Consider the following 21,214-nt stretch of genomic DNA (forward strand, 5'->3'; position numbering starts at 1 on the left):
GCTGGGGCGCCCACGGCGTCGCGACCGGGAACCCGGAGTTTCGGGGCTCGCGGGGAGCTGAGGGGGAAGGGCGCGGCCAGCGCCGCTCGGGCCAGGGGCGCGAGGGGAGAGGGCCCGCCGCCCGTCGCGGGCCCCAAGCCCAGGAAGGGGGGCCCAGCAGGGCGGCCCCGCGTGCCCAGGGCGCGTCCCCGCGGCGGCCGCCAGAGGGCGCGGGGGGCACGGGGGAGGGCCGGCCAGCGGAGTATCGCCTCCCTCCCGCCCTCCGGGGAAGGAAATGTGGGGGCCCGGGCTGGGGGCCGACTGGGCCGGGTAGCGCCGGCTGGGCCTCCCTGACCCGCGGTCCTCTCCGAGCGCTCCCCGCGGCCTTGAGCTGCTCAGGGCTCCACCACGTGGGCGGCTGCGGGGAGCGGCTGGGGCGAGCGCTGAGTACCGGGCTGTGGGGCCCCCGAAGCTGGGGGGCGTGTCCGAGGGGCCCCGGAGAAGAGGGTGGAGGGCCGGGGCCGGGGCTGGGTTGTGTCTTCTGGCTCCGGTCCCGACCCGGGAACACGCCGCACGCACTCGGGATCGGCGGCCACTGCGGAAACCCACCCGCACCTGTCTCGGGTCCTCCCGGGCGCGTCCCTCTTGCTTCGTTTGCTACGTAAGTGACTAGAAACCAGCACCAACCCTAAGTCTCCTCGGTGGTTTTCCCTAGGATTGCCATCGAACGAATAAACGCTGCGGAGTCCAGGTTCTCAAAGAGCGAAACAGCCCAGCCATGGCAGGAGAGAAGAGTTTGAAATGCGTGGACTTTTAAAAATAGTGATTGGACCACGTGTCGCCCTTAAAGTGGTCCGGTTTCATGACTCAGGCTAATTGATATCAATAATAAATTTTTTAAAAGATGGGTAATAAAAGTGTGAATGTCTAGATCGAGTAGGAGTGTTTGTCTTATAAACAACCAGCCTGTCTGGTAAGAGGGAAGCTGATGGGAAGGAAAGGTAGGTTTCTTTTATTACTCTCTTACTGTAGGAGATTTTTGTATTACAGTATGTATCCATCGTTCGTAAATATTGTTTTCTAAATTAAGAGCTGAAAACAGGTCAAAAGCTATCATAACGGAAGCTTAGCCCTTTTTTCCTGAAGTTATTTCATAGATCATTTTATCCCTTGGAAATTTCTAGGTCAATTCGGTGAGTGAGTTCTATAAAAGGAAAATAAACCTTTTTTTCACTTAAGAGAGTTTTCATGTAGGATTGTTTTTGTTTAAGTGAAATTCAGCTTAATCTTTAAATAAAATTTCAGTTTTAGATGTTCCTGGGTACTAATAATGAAAGAAATATATTAGAATCTTAAATTTAGCATGTAGTGTTATTCAAAAATTAGGAACTACATGTGAGTAATTAAAATTCAGTCTACTAATTTTTATATATTTCTTCAGAAAGTTTCCTGTCTGAGGTTGGTCTTGATGTCTGCAGATACCCTCAGGTGTTAAATGCAAAGGAATATCAAAGATCTTCTCATTATATTTGGTGTTCAGAATTTTAAAAAATACATACTTGTAATGCAGAAATTTAGAGCTGATTTTTTAAAAGGCTAATGCTGATATAAAATCGTTAAATACTACCCAGTATATTTTTAGTATTAGTAATAAAAATGCCCATTTATTTGTCCCCAAGAATATAAGGAGGTATATAGAATAAAAAAATATGCATAGAGTTTTTTGTAGTGATTTTAGGGTTTGTTTGGTTTTGGCTTTTTTTTTTTACTAAAATGATTTTTCATTTGTAAATTTTTTAAATGTGTTTTCCTGAAGTGGTAGGAAATCAATAATAAGTTATTTTAGGCAGAAAAGTTAGATGTGCATTATTATATAGCCTAAAATTTAGAAAAAAATAAAAATTTAAGTTGCCTTTGGGCTCCAACTTGATCACATAAACAAAGAAAGTCATTTTTATTTTCTTCAATGATCATATTCTATATACCCAAGTCAAACTTATTTTTTCAACCTTGGATATGAAATCATGTAGGCAAACATTAATTGAAGTCTTCGCTTTACAGACACACTGACAATGCATCATACTTTTTGTTTTATATCATTTTCCACAAGTATCTTATAGATTCTCCCTCTTTTAGAACAGAAACTGGTTGCTTGTTTCCATTTTTTAAAAAACTGTTTACTTAATAACAATTTTATCTCAACTTATTCTTGTAAATGTACCAGACTCCCCCCAAAAGTAGTATATTTCAAGTGAAAATAAGAGAAAGAACACAAATAACAATTGACAAATATTACCAGTAATATGATATGTTGTGTTATAGTCCCAGAAAGGAATGTTATTCAGCAGGGAAAGTGAATAAACTACAACCACACACAACATGGATAGATCTTTGAAACACAATATTGAGTAAAAATATACAAGTTTTAAAAAACTGCACACAGCATGACACCATTTTGATAAAGTTCTTAAAAGTAAGAAAAACTAAAAAATTATGGCAATTTTTTAAGACAATCCCTTGCTTTAAATACATGATAAAATATAATTGTCTTGTTTTGCCTTTGTTTGAGAAAGAAAATTAATGAAAAATATTAATTCCCTTGGAGCAGGTAGGGAGAAGCCCATAGGCATATGCAATGTTCTTGAAAATGTGTTGATTTTTGGATTTAGTGGATTTATAAATTTTCATTTTATAAGTAACATATATATTTGTATGTGTAAAATATTAAAGAAGATAATAAAGAAAAATATGGGCAAGATCCATGAAAGTGATCATTCCACTTTTCCAATATGGGTCTTCCAGATTTCAAACTGTTTGTATAAACAGTTCAGAAGCATTAAGGAGCCACTAAAATGATTTAGTTAATCAAGGTCTTATCTTTAAGAATACATTTCAGGAGAATGTATTCCTTTATCATATTGATACATTTTAAGACAAAAATCATAAAACAAAAAATTTAAAAGAATTCACTTCATAGGTAATGCAGGTTCATTAAGAGTGAATTATGTAAACAGTTTGGCAGTTTCCTATGAGGTTAAACATACAGCTAACTCATGACCAGCAATTCTACCCCTAGCTATGTATCCAAAAGAAATGAAAATATGTTCACAAAATATCTGTATGGAAATGTTGATAGCTAGCTGCTTTATCCATAATAACAAAAACCTGGAAACAACCAAAATGTACATCAAAAGGAGAATGGCTAAACAAATCATGATATATCTATTAAATGCAATACTACTTAGCAATAAGAAGGAATGAACTGCTATTCCATGCAAAAACATGGATGAGTCTCCAAAGCAGAAGCCCAAAGAGTACATACTATATTAGTCCATTTATGTGAAGTTCAAGAACAGGCAAAATTGATCTATGAAATAGAAATCAGAATCATGGTTGCCCTTGATGGGTGGGGAAAGAGGGCGGGGATTCAGATGGCTAGGAAGAGGCACAAAGAACTTTCTAGGGTGATGGCAACGCACTATATCTTGGTTGGGGTATTGGCTATGCTATTATATGCATTTATCAAAAGTACATCAAACTGTACACTTAAGATGGGTGCACTTCATTGTGTGTAATTGTATCTGAATTTAAAATTTTTAAGAGTGCTTTATAATTTAGAAAGTTTGCAGCTGTTCTAAAAAGGTCAACACAATGCTATTGTGTTTTTTGCTACTATGTGAATTAGGAGAGATGCTAAACTCCAACCTGCCTGCCCACTGCTGTCTCTACAGATGAATATACTTTCAGAAGCACATCTGCCTAAGGTCACCTGCAACGGGCGTTAGCTGTGGAAGTCACCAACTGTTCTCCACAGAGCAATCCAGGGACAGGGAAGATATGAGTGTTGCTCTAGTTGATTCCAGTCTGCACACAGCCACGAGCAACGAGAGTCCCAGTCTCGTTGAGATCTGTTTATACTCAACTTGAGAAGATTTTCTATTTTAGTTTTGCACAAATAGCCTGCTCATAAAGCATAAATGCTACAAAGCGTTTGCACAGAGACAGCCGGGATAATGTCTTTCTGTGACTACTTCCAGCACCATGCTCAGTGAAATATCAATAAGGAAAGTTCCTGGAAAACCCAGGCCTGGGCCAGGAGTTTCAGACACCTTAGAGGTCTGCATAGATCCAGGGTGGAGACTGGAAGTTCTGTGTCTGCAGCAATGCCCTGAACATACCCCTCCACAGGTTGTCAGGAGCCTGTCCCCGACCTGAGGGTGGGCATGTTTGACTCCCTACATGGCAATCTGTGGGAAAATAAACCTGACCAGGAGCTCTGTAACAACTCCATCCTTTTCATTTGTTTGCAGTGATTAGCCTCTAAGATGGGTGTGTGGTCTTTACCCTTCCATGTAATTAACTTTCAAACATATCAATGGTAAGAATTCCCATCTGACAGACAGTAAGAAAGATGCTGCTTCATTGTCAAAATGCATCACAGATGTACATGAGAAGTGGAGTTAAATCAAAATTTCTGTTTTTACCCTCTGATTAATGCCACCAGCTCTGAGATGTATCAGAAGCAAGCCAGGAAGAGACAAGCTATTCCTCTGCCCTGCCCTGCCCCACTCTGCAAAGCTGTGTGACTTTGTGCAGGTTGCATTGCCTCTCTGTTTTTTCCTTTATGAAATGATCATGTTGAAGTAGACTTTCTGCTCTAAAATGACATGATTTTTTGGTTTCATTTTCAATTGACAAGGGTACATTGATATCTTGTACTTTAGCTGCACATCTCCTAACTTCGCCTTCTCTTGTCAAGTAATTAATGTCTATAAATCAATGCACAGGCAACACCAGCCAGGTTTAGGGAATAAATGCTTCCCAATTTGTTTTATTAATGCAGATTTTTCACACATTAGGGTTTCTTAGAGCAGAAAATTTCTTTTTGCAGTTCTGAATCCCCATATATATTTTCCTAAGAATAAGGGTTTGGAAAGACAAGCAGAAACATCACCGGGGCAGGGGGACGTGGCCACAGGTGATCTACAAAAGGGATCCTTCAATTGATCACTGAGAATGTTCCTGAAAGATGTTCTTTTTGGAATATTAAAGTTCTAGTGGAACCTTATTCCGTAGAGTACATTTGTACATTTCTTCAGTAATTTTTTTTTTTTTTTTTTTTTAGCAACATCAGTGTGTCAGGCTCCTTACCAGCAGCAAACTCTGCTTCTGGCCTCATAGGCTACAAAATAAGCAGATACTGAAGTTATGCAGATATCTGCTGCACTGCAGTATGGAGACCACATCTGCAGAATCAGGTTGTTTACACTTGTCCTTGGAGGACCATTGATCAATGAGAGAACTGAATACTGACACAGGAACCACAGAAATGGGCTGATTCCTACATCCCAGGAGTAATGATTAAGACATATAGACATTAAGAGAAGTCTTATATGATTTCTGGATCCAAATACCTAAAAAATGACTCAGATTTGATCCAGGCAACTCCAGTGGACAGAGCTAGACCAATGGGAAGGAAAACAGATTTCGGTTCTGTTAAAGAATTTTTCTTCTTTTCAAATTGAAGCAAATAACCAGCATTATTTTGCAGTCTCTGCTTGGAGCACTGTTTAGTGTGGGAGAGAGCCCTCCGTCATCAATACGTCCTTGCAGAGACTGAACCGACACCTGCTGGGGAAATTGTCCAAAGAAGTACTGGATTGACTGAGAAGATGCGGGGTGACATTTGAGGTCCCTTCCAATTCCAGAATCACTAGATACTTGGATTCTACTTCTGTGCTTGCATTACTGCGTTTGACGGGTCACTGAAGGAGCCGGCTTAGCTTTAAATGAATAGAGATCAGCCTCAAAGTAGAACATCCGTTAGTTCAAAGGATAGTGAAGCTGGCTGTGGTGGCTGATATCTGTACTCCACCACTTTGGGAGGCTGAGGCAGGAAGATTGCTTGAGGCCAGGAGTTTGAGACCAGCCTGAGCAACATCTCAAGACCCCATCTCTACAAAAAATAGAAAAAAAATTAGCCAAGTATGGTGGCATGCACCTGTGGTCCTAGCTACTTGGGAAGCTGAGGCAGGAGGATCCCTTGAGCCCAGGAGTTCAAGGCTGCAGTGAGCCATGATTGCACCACCACACTCCAGCCTGAAGTGGAGACTGTGAAACCCTGTCTCTAAAGAGAAAAAAATTAATTAAAACTGTAAAAAATTTAAAAGGGTATTGAATTTATCAGATATTATAGAAACCTTGATGAAATAACTTCTGAAAGAGGTCCAAATTCCAGTTCCAATAGGCTGAATAGCCAAGTTAAGAGATCAAGGCTTGCTTTCAAATCAGTCATATTGTGGGAGATGCTTGGGACAGGTGGGAGCCAAGGTGGAAGTTAAGACAGTGGTGCTCTGGTAAATGTTTAACATAGGCTATGGGACGGGGGGAGCTCTGATTTGTAGAGTTTGCCAATTTCCCTTGTATAAATATTCCCACCATGGCCAATTTAAGCTACCAATGTAAAGTCACTGGATACAGAATTCTGAAGACATGTGCACAGTTGTCTCTTGTAAGACAGCGTGAGCCTGCGCCAGTACATCACTGGGTTAAGATAGCTGAAAACCTTGTGTTGCCTTTGTAACAAATTAAATATGTATTCAGTAAAAAAAAAAAAAAAAAAAACTATAAGCAAACCAGTACAAAAATAGCAATAGCTATAAACAGGCAATTCACAGAAGAAACCAGAATGTCCAATAAGCATGAAAATATACTCAGCAACCTGGTTGGCAAAATTAAGAATTGGACAGTACCAACTGTTCACGAGGATGAATGGGAGAGTTGAATTCTCATTCACTGCTACTGAGAAGATAATTAGTACATTCACTTTGGAGAGCAACTTGGCAATATCCCTCAGGTTAAAGATGCACCTACTGTACAAGCCAGTAATTCCATTCATAGAGAGGATACCTTAAAAGCTCTTGACATATATGCACTAAGAGACACAAATAAGAATGTTAATTGGAACATTGTTTTCAAGAGTAAAATACCAGAAAAAATCTAATTGTTCCTCAATGGAAGGAAGAATAATAATGCTTTACTCATACAGTAGAATACTCTACAGAGGTTAAAGTGAATGAACTAGATCGAAGTGAATCAACATAGATTTAACAGCCAATATTGTGTGAAAGAGCAATTTGCAAAGATTAAGTAACCACATGAAATCATTTATGTAACTATTAACACAAAACCAACAGCATATATTGTTAGTGGATAAATACATATGTATCAAAAGTATAAAACATTCAAGCAAGTGATAAACAACAATTTCAGATATTATCTCCAGGGATGAAGGGAGACGGAAAAGTGGTTTTTCATATAGTTAAAAGTAGTTTTAACTATACTGGCAATATTTTATTTCCTTAAAAGACAAAAAATACCTGAAGCAAATGATCCAAAATGTTGTCTGTTAAACCTAGATGATGGGTACGTGTGTCTGTTAAGTTATTTTTTGTACTTTTCTGCATATTTGAACTATTTTATAATTTTTTCTTTTGTCTTTTATAAATAAACTTTTTACAACAGTTTTGGATTTACAGACTTATTACAAACATAATACAGAGAACCTTATATAGCCATATCCAGTTTCCCATATTATTAGCATTCTTACATTGCCATGGTACATTTGTCACAATTAATGAAACAATATTAATATGTTATTATTGTTAACTAAATCCCTACTTTATTCAGATTTTCTCAGTTTTTCCCTAACATCCCTTTTCTATTCTGGGGTCCCACCCACATTTAGAGGCCATGTCTTCTTGGATTCCTCTTAACTGTGACAGCTTCTCAGACCTTCCTTGTTTTTTGATGACCTTGACAATTTGGAGGAGCACTGGACAGACATTTTTTAGAATGTCCCTCAACTGGAATTTGTCTAATGTTTTCCTTGTGACTGGGGTAATGGGTAATGTGTTTTGGGGAGGAAGACCACAGAGATAAAGTGCCCTTCTCATCACGTCGTATCAAGGGTGCACACTATCAACATGGCTAGGACTTGATGGTAATATTGATTGCCTGGCTTGAGGTAGTGTCTGTCAAGTTTCTTCATTGTAGAGTCACAATCTCTCTCTCTCTCTCTTTCTTTCTTTTGCTATATATACTTCTTTGAAAGAAAGTCACTATGCTTAGCTCACACTTAAGGAGTGGAGAGTTATACTCTACCTCCCAGCACTTTGGGAGGCCAAGGCAGGAGGATTGCTTGAGCCCAGGAGTTTGAGGCTGCAGTGAGCTATAATTGCACCACTGCACTCCAGCCTGGGTGACAGAGCAAGACCCTGTCTCTTAAAAAAAAAAAAAAAAAATCCCACCTCTGAGCCCATACTTGGGCCTCAGGTTAAGATTATATGAATGTCAATTTTGTTTATTTGTTTGTTTGTTGGAGGGAGGAGTGAAGCAAGCCTGGAGGCTGCATTGCTTCAGCCTCGTTTTCAGAATGGCCAGAATCTGTCGCTGGCAGCTGCCAGTTCACATTTATGGTGACCTTCCATTTATAGCAAGTAGCAGGTGATGATGCTTTTCTATTTATGGAAATAATAAACTATTTTTTTCTTTTAAAATAAATCTAATTTTTATTTTTAATAAAGTCAATTTAAAGAAGCATATAAAGTGACATTTGGGACAGAAGGAAACTGAAGTTTTAGACACAAAATCTACTGAGACATCTCTCTGAGTAGAGAGAGATTGTGAAAAGTGCACACATATTGGAGCCAAAAGGGTCTGGATTCAGATCCCTCTTCGCTGATTCAGCTGTGTGATCTTTGAACGAGCGAAACTTTTTCCTGTCTGTAAAGTGGCAACCAGAAAATTCAGCATGCAGGGCAGTGTTTCTCTGAATGTGCTTCCGGTACCACCCACATCAGAATCAGCTGAGGTGCTTGGAAAATGGAACTTCCCAGGCTGCCACCCAGAACTTTTTTTATCAGACAGAATCCTGGGGGTGAGGTGTGGGGGAGCAGAGCCTGAATTTTAACAAGGGTCCCCAGTGATTTTTTATGCTGGGCCCTGGAGAGAGTGAAAGGAGCTGAAATAAGTAAAGCACCTGGCACAGAGGAACAGGAAGGGCACTGTTGTTCTGGGCTGCCGAGCATCTGAACACCACCTCCCTTTGAGGAGATCCCCAGAGACCTTCTCAGGATTTTCAAGGGTGGCTGTGCAGGTTGTGCACTGCACACGTCTAGTGACTGGTGCCTTGGAATTGCACAGCACATAAACTGTGTGGTCATACATGCCCTCCTTCTCAGGAGGAGCTCAACTGATGTAGTCCTCCATGGTCCTTTCCCCCTTTTTGGAGCATGTTTCTCCCAGCCTTTCTTACAATTTTCAGCTCCCCAGTAGTCTTCCAATAAATTCCTGTCCTGATCAGGGGCCCAGAATTAGAATTTGCTGTTTGTGATCAAAAACCTTGACAGGGAGAGTGACCAGTAACTGCTTTGTTTCCTTTCGTCAACGATTCCTCAGTGGTGTTCCTGGGATTTGGGGAGTGCTGTAGAGCCCCTCCTTGACTGGGAGGGAATAAGTCAAAAGAAGATAATAGGTAAAGATATGATGGGTTCCACCACGCAAGCTCTGCTTGGCTTCAAGCTGTTCGATTAATTGGATTTTTGCCTCAATTATTCATATGGAAAGAATGATTCCACTACTTTTTTAAATTTGAAAACAACTGCCTGTCACAAGCAAGCCCAGAGGAGACCATGGGTGGGCTGGGGGTGGTGGTGAGCTAGAGAGTGAGGGCAGAGCAGGGAGGAGACTCGGGCCAGTGGGGGCTGAGGCCGGCTTGTCCTGCCACAGTACGGGTGGACTCCTCGGGCTCCCTAAAGGGTCTCATTTTGGAATTAAAATGCCACCACTGGACTAGGGGGAAATTTCTGTGGTCTTTGTTCTCTGTGTGATCCTCAGTAGCTGCCCTCCTCTGCCCATGGGAAAAGTGACCATGTCCACTCACAAGAAGAAAAAGTGAGTATTGATGTGACCAGGTCACCATGACAGTCAGCAGTCTCCTGACTTCAGGAAGAGGGAATGGCAGGAGGTCCTGAAAAAGCTCCAAAGACTACAATGGGAAAAAAAAAAAAAAGGTGCCGAAGTCATTCCTAAGGGACCAAAGAGAGAAAGGCATGTGAGGCTTTCCTTTGTCATGAAGCCACCAACTTATGGAATGAGCATGAAGAAATATAAAGTGGCCTGAACATTTCCCATCAGAACTAGAGCTTCCCCCAAATCTGCAGCACTCGGCGCATAAAGATAGAAATGTTTCCTCACTCTCCAAATTTTGACATTTGCAATAGAGGCATTAAATTTTCATTAAATATCTCCTCGTAGTTCACAACTAGGATAGTAGAAGAAAGAGACAGGAGAATAAGGCTTTATTAGATGGTTTTCTGGAAGGAAAATTGTACTGCTCTTGATCTGCCTTTTCAGTTGCTGCAGAAAGGTACAGTGTGGTGTCTGGAAAAAAATCTTTGCAGCCTCAGAATTCAGAATGATTTTGTTAACGGGTTGTAGAGAGAACTAGCAGCAGCAGCAACTAAAATTGGGGAGCTGGTGCTGCTATGAGGTAACATGGGCAAGTCACAGACCCTTCTAAAGGTCGGTTTCCTTGCCTGGAAAATGGGCTAAAGCTGCACTGAATTCTGATGAGGAGTAAATGAGGAAATGTTGGTTACTGTGAATACAGCGTTATCCTTACATTATTGTTCCATTTTACTCCCCTATCTCATGTGTGTGTGCCTAACCCTCACAGTGATATGGTACAGAAAGAACTGGGGTTGTTTATTCTTCTTACATCACACAGTACCTGGCTCAGTTCTGGGCATATAATAGGTGCTAAATAAATGGCAAGTTGGGCCATCAGTGAATTTATCCAACAACAGACTGTATGTGGAATCTACCTGTAAATGTCATCCCATTAGCCTGCTTATCAAGGACCAGCAGCCACTGGGCTACTGTTTGCTTCTTACTTCTTGGGCCACAGGTATAAGGGTTGCACTCATCTTCCTCTTCATCAGTCTGTACCAGGATCCTCTCTCTCTCTCTCTCTCTCTCTCTGTCTCTCTCTCTTTTTTTTTTTAACTAATTTATTCTCCTTTATCCCATACCCCACTCTCATTCCCCTCCTTAAATTTTTTTTATTGACATAGAAGTAGGTGAACTATATAAAAACCGAGTTATGGCAAAAGGCACAGATAATAAGTTTACAGCTGTAGTTGGGGTAAAGCAGAGTCATTTAATAAAAGTTATGGGTCCTTTGCCTGGACGAGTCTGTCTCTATTCATACACACAATTTTGCAAAAAATTTCTAGGGTTCAGCAACCCCTAAGGCTTTCTGTGAACCCTCTTTGAACCCCAAGTTCACTACCTTTCTGTTATAAGAAAATTCTTAGGAATGAGGAAGTATTTGTAATGCAGAATCCTTTAAACAGATTGTGGCTTTTATTATTTTCAAAATTATAAAAAGAATTCTTATTGGAATCAAAAATTGCAATGGAAAGAAAATTTACATTTATGAATGGATAAGGAGTATTTGTAATTAGTGCAACACAGATGTTGCCTATACAAACAGATTCTCATAGAAGAAAAGAAAAAGAACTTACTTTGTTCAGTGCCAGCTCTGGACCAGACATTGACTCTGATGCACTGTGTCCCTTTCCTTGACCAACAGAAGTGGTCATTACTTTCACATCTATTTTTATAGATGGGAAAACTGAAGTCTAAGGAGAACATAATAGCCAAGCAAGGTCATTCAACTTATAATGTTATAGTGTTAAAAAAAAGTCTGCCTTAAACACACAATGAACATTTCTTAATACATTTTACAAAATGAATTCATTGAGCAATGCAGAGTTAAGTTCTTTCAATGGATGAATGCAAATTCTGTCTTATTTAAATAACATTTGAAATCAGTGGAATAAATGGCACAGTGGAAAGCTGTGCCATTTATTTATTTGTTTGTTTGTTTGTTCATTCGTTTTTAGAGACAAGGTCTCACTCTGTCATCCAGGCTGGGGTGCAGTGGTGTGATCATAGCTCACCGTAGCCTCGAACTCCTGGACTCAAAGCAATCCTCTCACCTCAGCCTCCCTAATAGCTGAGACTACAGGCATGCACCCCCATGCCCAGCTAATTTTTTGTGTGTGTGGAGAATGGGGTCTCACTTTTTGTGTGTGTAGAGATGGGGTCTCACTGTGCTGTCCAGGCTGGTCTCAAACTCCTGACCTCAAGTGATCACCCTACCTTGACCTCCCAAAGTGGTGGGATTACAGGCATGAGCCACCACATAGGGCTACCTGTGCTATTTATGATGACATTATTGGGTTCCTTTGTCTTACATTCTTGAGTTTTCAATTAGAAAGGAATAACAATAACAATAAAAACTTTCTATTTCTGCAACATGTCATACCTCAAAGAGGAAACTCCCCCTTGAACACTATTTACTCATGCACTCCACAAAACCTTCCATCTTTCAGGAAAAGCAGCCCTGGCTCCCCAGAGGTGGAATTAGCTTCTCCTCCCTATCCTCACACCTCTTTTTACCATCTCCACTCACTGTAAATGATTTACAGGTAGAGTCTGTGTCATTTCTTCCACCAATGTTACTTTAGGGTGTGACTGCACATACGAGGCATTCTGTAAATGTCTACTAAACTGAGTTAAATTCCTATTTTTTAAATTGGGAAAAATTTTTACATAGAAAATTAAGGAGAAAAAGTATTGAAGAGACACCTTATTTATGAGCCAGATATAGCAAATCAAAATGTTTTTCTTGTTTTTACTTTAAATCTTGTTTGTTCAAAAGAAATAAAATTTACAAAAAACTAAAGTTCTTTTCCCTGGTTTTATTCTCCTCCTGCCCACTGCTGAGAAACTGAGGACCGTGATTTTGGTATGCATCTTTCTGATCTATATTTTTATACTTTTACTTCATATAATCCTTAATCATTAGTATTGTTTTTCTTTTGTTTTTATTAGAGATGGGGGAGGGTGTCTCATTATGTTGCCCAGGCTGGACTCGAACCCCTAGCCTTAAACGATCATCCTGTCTCAGCCTCCCACTTAATATTGTTTTATATGATTTTTAAAATTTGACATATTCTGTACCTTGCTTTTTAAACTTAATATTATGTTTTCAAGATCTATTTGTGTTGATAGATATAGATCTAGTTTATTTGCCTTAGTTATTATATAATATCCCATGATGTGAATATACCACGTTTTACTTATCCATTCCCAGTGAGGGGCATTGACGTTCCTCCCGCCCAGCTCTTTGCTACAACAAACAATGCTGTAATGCACATCCCTATTACAACTTGGGTTACTTTTCGTACAAATTACCTAATACACAATTGGTAAATACAGGAAGGATGTTAGAACATGGAAGTCATGTTAGCTCATACATGATTTTTTCCCAAAATATTACTGTTTTAAAGTGATTAAAAGAGAAGGTCTTAGCAAAGAATAAAGACCTGGAGCTGAAAATCTGAAAAATCTTCCTTCAGAGCAAATAGTGACCAATCTAGTAGCTTTAAGGATCGATAAGTTTTCCTGGGAGTACAGATGAGGAAAATTAAGAAATTGGAAGCATTTCTCTAGGTATTAAAACAATACGCCATTACAGAAGGCTCTTTCAGGGCTATTTGTTTAATTTTGATGAAAATGCCCTCTATTAGCAGCAACTGCTCACGTATACCTACCTGCCCAAGGAACCTCAAGTTAAAGGATCCAGAGGATGGACCTCTGGGATGCTAGGGACTAATGCAAGCAGTAGATTAGCTCTCTTTTTGTCATAAATTTTAAAATATTTTTGTTTTTGTTAGTGCCTGCGTAACAATGTTCTATAGGTTTTAATGAGCGTGCTCCAACTGTGTTTTTCCCATAAGCCTTGCTAATTTTGTGCAGGATATTATACTTGTTTCCTTAAGCCCATGTGTAAGCATTTCTCTAGGGTATGTGCCAACCAATGGAATCGCTGCGTCCCAGGGGATGCACATCCTCAACTATTCTAGATTTTACCAACTTACTCTTCAAAGTGGTTTTAGCAATTTACACTCCCACCAGGAGATGAGAGTCCTTACTTCCCTGCTTTCATGCTAATACCTGATGTCATTAGACCTTTTGTTTTGATCAATATCATGGATATAAAATGCCCTCTCATGGTTGCTTTAATTTGCATTTCCCCAATTGCTAGTGAAGCTGAGCACATTTTTAGATTCTTATTGGCCATTCCAGTTTCCTCTTCTGGGTATTACCAGTTCAACCCTTCGTCAATTTTTGAGCTGAATTGTTTATCTTTTTCTCATTGATTTATAGGAATTCTTTATGCATTCTGGATATGAATCCTTTGCCTATTAAATTTCTACTTTTATATTCTCCACCCAATGTCTCTACTCTCCATATAAGCCCATTTTTAAAAAAATATGTCTGCTCCACTATAAAACACACTGGATTACTTTTTTGCTGGAAGATGTCCTAGGTACCTGCGGTTTTAGATTGTACAAGTAGGTGGTATAACTAGAAAAGTTCGAAACTCGGATGTTTATAGAGATTCTTGTTTTCCTACCCATAGTCGACCCATTCTTCTATTTATAGAATCTTCTCTGTGTACACAAGATTTTTCAAAGCAGACAAAAAGGGATATCTCCTGTCCTGACAACTGTTGGTCAGATTTACTTCTTTTGCCAGATTAAGAAGAAAAAGATTTGTGTGGAAAAAATTCAGGAAGGTTAAACATCATATTTGAATTGGATCCTTTGTAGATGTCTTAAGCCCAAGAGAAAACAATATACTTCATTAAATGCCATGATTCTCATTTTTAAAATATTCAAATCATATGTAATCAATCATGCTTTCCTGACAAGTTACCTAAGAAAATTTTCTTTAAACTAAACAGTATTGAATTTCAAACTAAATTTTTAAAGTGACATTCTGATTAAAAAAAATAACAAAAAACTCCTAAATGAAAATACTTGGAGTTTGCCTGGAACTGAAAATTTAGTGTGTGGAAATGTGAGGAAAAGATCTAAGTGTTGGCAAAAGATTGCAATAAAGTAAATGATGTGGTTTTCCCAGGGGTGATTTTGCAACTTGAAGCATTCCAAAAAGAGTTACTGATCACAAAGTTTCTTTTAGCTTCTAGCCCTGAAATGCTTGGCATACAGAAAGCTCTTACGGATATTTGGATAAATTAAATTCATATTGACATTTTCTAAAAGCTGGCCTAAGTCTCTAGCTGGGGTGGGCATGTGTAAAATATACAACATTTTGAGGCATTCAATTTTACAACCGATAGATGCTGACATCAAACTGCCCCTTGCTACACTATATTCTTGAAAGCTGAATCACATTGAAATTTAAAATGTCACTTTTTTGATAAAAAAGCAGCAGTTTCCTCAAAAAGTTAATCATGGAATTATCATCCAGCAACTCCACTTACAAGTATATACCCAAAAGAATTCAAAGCAGTGACTCAGATACCTGCACATTAATGCTCATTGCAGCATTATCCACAATAGCTGAAAGGTGGAGAGAAATTGTGTCCATCAACAGATGAAGAGATAAACAAAATATGGCAATTCATACCGTGGAATATTTATTCATCCTTAAAAAGGAATGAAATTTTGATACATGCTACGGCATGGATGAACCCAGAAAACACTATGCTAAGTGAAATAAACCAGACACAAAAGAAAAAAAAATCGCATGATTCCACTTATATGAAACATCTAAAATAAGCAAATTCATGGAGACAGAAGGTAGATTAGAGGTTATGGGGGGAGAGGGAAGTGGGGAGTTGTTTAATGGGCCCATAGTTTCTGTTTGCGGAAGACGAAAAAGTTTGGAAATAAATAATAGTGGTGATGGTTGCAAAACGTCGTGAATGTAATTAACACCACTGAATCGTACACTTAAACATAGTTAAACTGGCGAAATTAATGTTATGTGTATTTTACTGCAATAAAAACTTTAAAAAGAGGTTTCTTCAAGCCCCTCTCCTAATAAAGGGACAAATACTCATTAAAGAGACCTTGGAAAATCTTATAAGGTAAAATAAAATTAAAACCACCTGTTATCACACGATGTAGTTATAATAGGAGACTAATATGCTGTGCATTTTCTGTCTTCTGGCCGTATGCATGTATGTATGCAGATCACACAGGATCATGCCATGTAGTAGCCTGCTTTTCTCACTGTATGTTGTCATTGTCAGCAGAACCCAATCTTATCTGTGAGCCTTAATTTATTCAAACCTATCAACTATTGTTGGATATGTAAAATGTTTTCAATATTTTCTCCATTTTCAATAACTGTGTAGTGAACATTCTTGTACAAACCTTTTCTGAGCATTTGATTATTTCCGTAGGATAAATTCCTTAAAGTAAAATCACCAGGTCAAACAATATGGGTTAAAAAAAATCTCTTAATGGATATGTACTATTAATTGCACCACAGGAAGTTTTCTTATTTACATTTTCAGCAGCCAATTAGGAGAAGATTTTATTGCATCCTCATCAACACTGAGTATTACATGTTATAAAGTCTCTTGGAAATTGATAAGCATAAATTCCATAAAAATATAATGACATTGAGTTGGGCGTGATGCTGTGCCTCAAACCTGTAATCCCAGCACTTTTGGAGGCCAAGGTCGGAGGATCCTTTGAGGCCAGGAGTTTGAAATCAGCCTGGGCAACATAGTGAGACCTTGTCCCTACAAAAAAATTTTTAAATTAGCTGGGCAGGGTGGTGTGTGCCTGTAGTCCTAGCTACTCAGTAGGCTGAGGCAGAAGGATCGCTTCAGCCTAGGAATTTGAGGTTACAGTGAGCTATGATGATGCCACTGCACTCCAGCCAGGGCAGCAGAGTGAGACTCTGTCTCTAAAAAGAACGAAAGAAAGAAAGAACAAGCAGTGTGGGGAGGGAAGGAAGGAAGAGAGGGTGGGAGGAAGGAAAGAAGGAAGTGATATTGGACTTATGATACTATTGATATATAAAAGAAAATAATAATTTTATATAGGTTAAAAAATGGATGGAGGAATTCAATAGCAATTTGCCAGGTTAAAATTATGAGCTGTTCTCTAACACCTTTATCTGAGTGGACATGCCTGTGGGTTTTCCTTGCCCAGGGAGTTACATTGGGCATCCTTAGCCATCCAAGGCTTCTCCAGCCACACCAAGAAGCATGTGCAGCACTTTCCAGCCTCTTAGTCTTTGCTCCTGCTATGCTGTTTGCCTTAAAATACTTTTGCTCACCTACTTCCTCAAGTACAGACCCATTCAATCCTCAAGATCCATTCTTAATGAATCTCTGTGAGCTAGAAGGAGAACAGTCTGGGGGTATAAGGAAGAAGAAAAAATCACAGGTGCAAATTCAACCCAGAAATGGGCAGGAGTGGTGATCTCCTAAAATAAGCTTTGAGGCCGATCCTGGGGATTGCCAAAGGCATAGAACGCCGTCTGAAACAAGGGGCAGTGGGAAGCAGGGGTGAGGATGCCAGGATCTGGTTGGATGCCAGCTGGGAGTCCGGGGAGCAGGGCAGTGAGCTGCTGAGGCACCAGACGGGAATTTTGCAGCTTATGTGAGTGGACGGGCAGGCAGGGTGGGAGGGACAGACCACTCTATTGCCTGGAGCATGGTACTTTTTATACTGAGTGCTCAATTCTTGAACAGCACTCAGATTTTAAAGTATAAGAAATATTATCTTCAGGTATTATAAAATAACATGAGTTTTATAGCACCTGAACATTTATGTATGTTAGCTGGTTGAAAAATATTTTTTGAGTCTTAGAACTAATATGTATGATGGGTAGTCCATGCACCGTCATACTTATTACCCCATTTTATATGAGAGGACTCTGAGGTTTGGGGAGGCTGGACAAAGCAGGAACTCGAGCTGAAGTCTTCTGTCCCCATGTCCAGAAAGCTCTCCGTAACAGCCCACACTGCTCTTCCACAAATGTGGCCACTCTCCGTCAGACTTGTAACTTTTCGGATGAGAAAATGTCAGGTCAAGGTGCAAAGTTTAAAAAGAACTGACTACTAAAGGGCTTACATTCAAACAACCCTTCTGAAAAGAATGTAAGCTAGGACTTTGTGTGCCCTCTCTGAAAGTAAGGGGTTAAAAAGCACAGAGATGCTGTATATTGATGTTGTAGATGCCCCAACAATGAAAAGTGTGAGCAGCATCTTAATAATAAATGGCTTTGGTAACAAATGGTTTGGGATCAATTTTCTTAAACAGTGCATATACTTCATTTATATATTTTTATTTTTTATTGATGTCTAGTCTATCATTTCTAATTTGTTACTTTCCTCTCTAATTATTTTAGGTTTTTTGTTTTTGTTTGGCTTGGTTATTTTTATCAGCAGTGGTTTATATAGGAGCAGCATTGGGTTAGGTTGTGTCATATAGAGATGAAACTCACAAAATCCTTGCTCTCAAAAACTCCTTTGGCTGAGCAAGCAAGAACCACTGCCCTCAAAGACCCCTAACCTCCCCATGTGATCCCAAAATCATACACACACACACACACACACACACACACACACACGCGCACACAGACTTAACGTTAATACAACAGGGAGTGGAAAAATGGTGCTCTTTTTGATGGAAATGTTTGTTTGTTTGACTTTTTAAACAAAATATCATAGAGCTACATAGAGACACTCACCTAAATCAAGAGATTTGGCTTTGGGATCTTTGAATAACCCACAATGCTTCTTTGAGCAATTTTGCTGAAGGAAAATGATCCCCAGGAAATGAATGAGAGAAGTGGCAGAGATCCCAGATCTGAAATCATATTCTTTTGCTTTGTCCGCCCCTCAAATGGGGTGAATGTACATCTTATTCCATCCAGTAGGTGGTCTTCCTAAGGTGCGATTTGAAAACCGCATCCCAGAAAGTGTGTGACTCCTACACTAGTTGGAGCTTAAGGATTCATCCTTTTCCTTTTCTATTCTTTAACCTAAGAGTTTAATTTTATTTATTAGCAAACCAATTTAAAAACAAGATTCACCTTCTTTGATTAAATCGTTGGATTATTCCTCTTATTTTAAGCCTTTTTTCTGATTTTTATCCAGACACATATTAGCGGATTTAACCACCTTTGTCCATAGTTTTACACATTTTGCTACAATTTTATGTTCTTCTTTTCCCATTTTTAATTAGATGTTTTTTGGGTTTTTTTTACACATTTTTCAATGTATCTGCAATCACCTTTAAAAATGTTTTTTTCCTGGAAAGGGGCAGTTTTAAAATTTTCTTTAGCAGAACAATTCTTTTATTAACAAAATCTGCCATGACCTGGACTAACCACTCTGACAGTTGATCTCAACACTTACAATCCCTTTCCTTATACAATTAAATTGCTTTCAGTGTTTGAAATTTTAAACTCCCGTTATAAGCATCTTTATACATAATTTTGAAAAAATTAATTTCAATAGGTTAAATTCTGAGAGTGAACTTTTTCTGAGTGGAATTTTATTTTATTTTTGGTTTGTAATATGTATTGTCACATTTTTTTTCCAGAAGAAATGGACCAACTTTTATTGCCATCAACAAAACAGGAGTCCTCCAAAGCCTGGCTAACAATAAGTTCTGTCATTTTCTTTCCTTTAATTTAATGAATGTGGAATGATAACACATTGTTTCATTTGAATTTCTTGAAGTTTCAGAAATGCTTATTGGTTCCTCATATGCTGGCTTCATATTTGTGTTTTGTTTTGTTTAAACTGTCTCTTTGCTTTTAACATTTGTCTCTTATGCACCAGTACTTGGCTCTGTTCTATTGAATTTGTATAAATCCTTCATCTATTTTAGATAGTAAGCATTTGTCTTAACATTTATTTCAAATATTTTTCATTTTCTGTATGATTTTTACAAATCTAATTTTATCAACCTACTTTTTCTGTTGCTTAATCAAAAATCAAAATTATTTTCATACATACCTCTAGTCTGCTTTCTCCTAGTTTTTGTATGATTACTAGTATTATTATTATTAGTTTACTATCTAATCCACCAACTGTTTGTTATGGTAATGGGTTTGAAGCCTAGGTCTAGTTAATTTTTTCTTCATTCTGATTTCTAAGTTATCTCCAGGACATTTATTAAATAATTATTATTTTTCCATTTGCTTTGTTAATATTTATCATTTACCAAATTCTTATATATGATTGTCTACTTCTTCATTCTCTACTGTGTTTAAATTTGTTTCTGTATTTTAACCAAAGTCATAGTAATTTTTAATTTTTTATTTACACTATTCTATGTTTTGTGAAATTTGTCAATGAGCATGCATTTTATTTTATTTGTTTTTGGTATTTTATAATGAGGAAAAATCTTTAAAAATTTGCCACTCATATTTATTTTTCAGACATAATGTTGGAATGGTTTTTATCAGATTTTTATAGGTTTAACTGAAAGTAAATCTAAAAATTAACTTGTAAGAAAATATATTCTTTTTAATATTCAATCACCCAATGCAGTGCAGTTGTTCATCTTTCTTGTATCTCCTTTTAAAGTTTAGCATTTTCTAGTTTTTTTTTACATCTTGAGTTAGGAAAACTCTGGAATATTATATGCTTTTTGTCACCATTGTGAAGGGGACTGCCTCAAACCAATTACTAGTTACTTGCTGGTTTACAATAAAAATGCTTTAGAGTTTTGTGGATTTAGACTTTATTTGGACATTTTCCTGAACTCTCTTTTTATTTCTAACACCTTTACTTGGAATTCTTAGTTTCTTCAGGTTCAATTTAAATTAATGATTTTATTTTCTATTTTATAATATTGATTCTCTAGTGCATTTTTGAAGCATTGTTAGGATGACAACACTCTCCAAAAAATGCTACATAACTTTAATAAAAAAAAAATCTTTGTTTTGCTGTTTTAAAATGAAATGCTTAGAAAGCTTTTCCATTACAGAATGGTAGGTTTTATCATGTTAAAGAAGTATTTTCCTATTTCTATTTTTAAATTGTTACCAGGAAGGAACATTATAGTTTACCAACTATTTTAATCTTATGTTAAGAAGGTCATACAAATTTCATATATTTATTTAAATTATTTACTTTACTCATAACTTTATATTTTTAAAATATGAGCATAATACAATGATAAACCCTACCTGTTTATGGTAAATAATTCTGTTAAAATAGAATCATATTCTATGTGTAGATATTTTCACATTTATAAGGGCTTTGACTAGAGAGAGATCTCCTTTGTATTATCACCAGTTCTTAAGAAAAGGA

The sequence above is a fragment of the Eulemur rufifrons genome, chromosome 3, assembly GCF_041146395.1.
Source record: "Eulemur rufifrons isolate Redbay chromosome 3, OSU_ERuf_1, whole genome shotgun sequence".
Taxonomy (NCBI): Eukaryota; Metazoa; Chordata; class Mammalia; order Primates; family Lemuridae; genus Eulemur; species Eulemur rufifrons.